Below are 4,686 nucleotides of genomic sequence, written 5' to 3' on the forward strand. Positions count from 1 at the left end.
ATTGAAGATATAACATTTTATATTTAAATTTATAATTATGTAAAAACTATATGCTAAGTGGAAAGATTCTGTATCATGTGAAAATCTCCTCAGATGAAATTTCATTCTTTTAGAAAATTGCTAGAGCTCTAAGTAAATTGGATTAATGTGGGCATCTGATACCAGTGAGAGTTAGATAAATATCTCTGGAATCCACCTGGCTTAAGGAATAAAAATTCTCTGGTTGAAAGTATTTTATTAAGAGAAGAAAACCATTCAACTATATAATCTCCAAGGAGAAAAACCCTAAGGAACAAATACCCATCCTGCAAAAAAATCAAATAGGACTTACATTCTGATAAAAGTGCCAATGTTCTCACTGAATGTTCTTACACTGCTGAGATTCCTCCTACACCTGGAAATAAATGAAAGTTTAGCCATAACTGGCCCCTAAGGACATGCTCCTTGTCCAAAAATCCAATCTCACCAATTGAAGTAAAACCAAGTTGTATGTCAACCTCAAAGGCATGAGTGTTTTCCTTTGACTTGAGAATGTGATATGTAGAACATGAGCTGGAAACACAATTTAACCCTGTTCCCACCCCAAACCTAAATCCAAATGAATCCTTCTTGCTTTTTATCTGCCCGGTACAATGGAGGTTCTGTTAAAAGAAAGTTAAAAGAAAGCTGTGACATGATGGACCAAGTGGACTTCTCCCCACAGCACTGAAGCCAGTGCCAAGAAACTGAAATATTTATAGGGTGAAACCATATCCCACCTGGACTTCTAGTCGTCATTTGTACTCAACCATACCTTCTCTGGCAATCTGAAGCTATTCTGGAAGGCATGCTATTCTATCAACAAGAGTGTAGGCGAGGTTGTTTACAAATGCTACTTACAAATGTATAAGCTCTTGAAACTTCCATATGCTTCCACCCCATTAGGCAATCCTGACTCCCATTTTGTTAACAAAAGTCAATGTTTCTGGCAAGTATGGTGGGTTTAGAGAGAGATGTCTTACATAGGCAGCCTTCCCTTCACTGAGCTTACCTTAGACCATCATTCTGAGTCCCTGGAAAGCCAAAGTGAGAAGTGCTTCTGATACAACCTCAAGTTCATGCCAAGTCCCTAGTTGTTAAAGTAGGAGATACGATTTTTATATATCCCCAGCTAAAGCATTTGTAGATGAGAATAAAGATTTCAGTCCTCAGCATGCCAATGAGAATAAAGTTTTGGACCTCAGCATGGCACCTCATGGAAACTAGAAATATGTTTCTTTAAATATCTGTTATTTTAAGTCCTATAAAACTTAGGGAATGTTAGGAACCCAGTGACTGCATGAGGAATATGCCTTCCTCCATTCAGGTGGTTTTGAACTGGTATCTGAATATTTCAAACTATCTAGAAAGAATATTAGACAATATAGTTCTAAAACACTCTTTACAGCATCAGTGAACAATTGTTTATAATACAATTTGGTACTTATTCACATCAAACATCTTATAATTAAAAATGTATCTCTATAAATAGGTACCATGTATAATATGGTTATATGGTTACATCTTCCCTTCTCATTGATTGAAAGTTGCCTACTTAGGTCTGCCATGCCCTACTGTAAATTGAGAAGGATTTTTTTTTTTTTATCATTATTGTAGGTAGTTTCTTTTCTTCCATGCTGTGATGGTTAATTTTGTCTGTCAACTTCACTTGGCTATGGGGTGCCCAAATAGTTGGTCAAACATTATTCTGGGTGCATCTGAGTGTTTTTGGATGAAATTAACATTTGAATTGATAGACTGCATAAAGCAGATTGTCCTCCCTAATGTGAGTGGCCTTTATTCAATCAGAACAAAAAGGCTAAGCCCTCTATGAGTAAGAGAGAATTCCTCCTGCCTGGCTGCCTTTGAGCTAGGACATCAGTCTTTTCCTGCCTTTGGACTTGAACTGAAACACAGACTCTCTTCTCGGGTCTTGAGCCAAGTTGGGCTTTGGACTAGAACTTACACCATTGAATCCCTTGGTTCCCAGGCTTTCTGACTCAAACTAAAACCATATCATTGGGTCTCCAAGTTGCTAACTACAGATCTTGGGATTCATCAGCCTTCATGATAATGTGAGCCAATCCCTTATAATAAATAAATATATCCACTTGGTTCTATTTCTCTGGAGAACCCTGAGTAATACACATGAGGAAAACCATCAAAATTATTACGAAATCACCGAATAGTTATAAAACTTAGACTTTGGAATTCAAGTCTAATTAAATGAAGAAATATATTTTTAAATATCTCGTGAGTCAGAGCTTCTCTGGGCAACACAGAAGAAAAACGCAATACTTATTGTCTGGTGAAGAGAAGAAGACGTATAGTCTAGCTAAGGAAAGAGAAACTTATATCTAGATATGAAAAGAAAACTTACATACATGAAAAGCCAAGAAAAATTTACATGAAAAAATATAATCAAGTGCTAGATGGTAAGGAAAAGAGTTACTTCAATGTAAGAAATAGCCCTGTGTTAACCAAAATTATTATTGATGTAACAAATTCAGTTCTTTCACACATCTGCATTTAGCATTTCCTGCTTTATCCAAATTATTTCATGACCTCATGAAACTTGGGAACCTCAATCCTCTATACCATATTACATGTCAAGACACAGACTGGTAGAAAAACAATCTCTCTCTCTCTCTCTCTCTCTCTCCCTCTCTCTACACACACACACACACACACACACACATACATATATACATATATACATATGTATATATATATATAAATATGTCAAATGATTTATATACAGAATTACGTAAAGACATCCTACAACTCAATAATATTAACACTGACAACTGAATTTTTAAAATAGATAAAATATTTGGACAAACACTTCACAAAAGAAGATTCACAAAAGGCCAGCATCGTCAGTGATCAAGAAAATGTAAATTAAAACCACAATGAGATACCACTACATACCTATTAGAATGGCTAAAATTTTAAAAGATTGCCATTGCCTAATGTCAGCAAGACGTGGAGCTACTGGAGCTCTCATGCACTGCTGGTGGGAATATAAAATGGTGCCAAGATTTTGGAAATGGTTTGACAGTTTCTTATAAAGTGAAACATAAACTTATATACCATTTAACAAGATATCTCCTCCTAGACATCTACAGGAGAAATGAATATATATACATACTAAGTCTTGTCCAAAATGACCACAGTACCTTTATATGCAACAGTGAAAAACTGAAAACAACCCAAATGTACATCAATAAGTGAATAGAAATACAATCTGTGTGGATAATAAGAAATTACTTAATGGGTACAATGTACATGATTAGGTTGATGGATACCCTAAAAGCTCTGACTTCACCACTACACAATGTATGCATATAAAAAAATTGTGCTTTTACCTATAAATTTATACACATTTTCTTAAAAAAAAGAAATGCAAACTAAGGTATATTTATACAATGGAAAATTACACAGCAATGAAAAGGAATGTATTGCTGAAATATACAACAAAGATGAACCAAAAAAAAAAAAATCAGGCTGAGCAAAAGAAGATAGACACAAAGGAATATATATTGTATCATTTTATTTTTATGAAATTCTGTGAAGACAAACTTAAATTCCAGGTATAGAGGCAGATCAGTAGTTACCTGGGCTAGCAGTGAAGCATAGAAATTGACTGAGATGGGGCATAAAGCAAGCTTTGGAGGTGATGGAAATGTTCTATATTTTGTTTGTGATGGCAATAATATGGAATATATATTTGTCAAAACTCATCAACATCTACAATTACAAAGAGTGCATCTTATTGTATGGAAATTATACCTCAATAAAGTTGATTTTAAAAATCCAAAGAAAACCCAAAGTAAAGTCTAATATTCTTCTTCTAGATACCCACACGAAAGAGTCCCTCACCTCGTTTGAGTCTTTGTCTAAATTTCATCTTCTCAATGAGGACTTCCCTAACTGCTCTATCTAAAATTTCAACCTGAGTTCCCAATTCTTGACCACATTATCCTATTCTATTTCCTTTAGTGGTTATTATCAGCTAATATATAATTTACTCACATTTTATATTTATCATTTACTGTCTGCTTTATCACACTATAATGAAATGTCCATGAAGCCACAAATATTTTATCTCTGTTTCTATGTTTTATTCATGAATGCATCTCAAATTATGTGCCTTACACACAGCACGTGGGCAATAAATATTTATTAGACAAATGAGTTAAATTCCAAAGAGCAGATCTTTTCAGAGCAATCTAATTGTAGCAAGCCATTAGACAAAAAGTATTAGATACCTTTGGGAAAATCATATGTTTCTATATTGTCACATGCAAGCAGTCTTTCTCAAATGCACCCTCAGTGTTACTGGTTGACTCTAGGTGACCACTGACACATACATAATTTTGGTATTATTGTAGATACAAGAGAAGAGCTAAGAAAAGTATAAAAATGATGTAAACATACAGATCATGGTGCCATATTCAATGATACTACAAAGCAACTTACAAATATCCTAGCAAAATGTCACTTTAATCACATTTACTCTTAGGAATGCTTTCAAAGTTAATTTTCTCTTAGGGACATTCAAGGGAGGCATTAAGTGTCAAAGAAGGTTAATTATATTTACGGTTATCAAGTTATTTAACTTCTCTGGGTCAGTTTTCTCATCTGTAAAATGAAGAGGGTTTTCAG

Source organism: Eulemur rufifrons, chromosome 3 (assembly GCF_041146395.1).
Source record: "Eulemur rufifrons isolate Redbay chromosome 3, OSU_ERuf_1, whole genome shotgun sequence".
Classification (NCBI taxonomy): domain Eukaryota; kingdom Metazoa; phylum Chordata; class Mammalia; order Primates; family Lemuridae; genus Eulemur; species Eulemur rufifrons.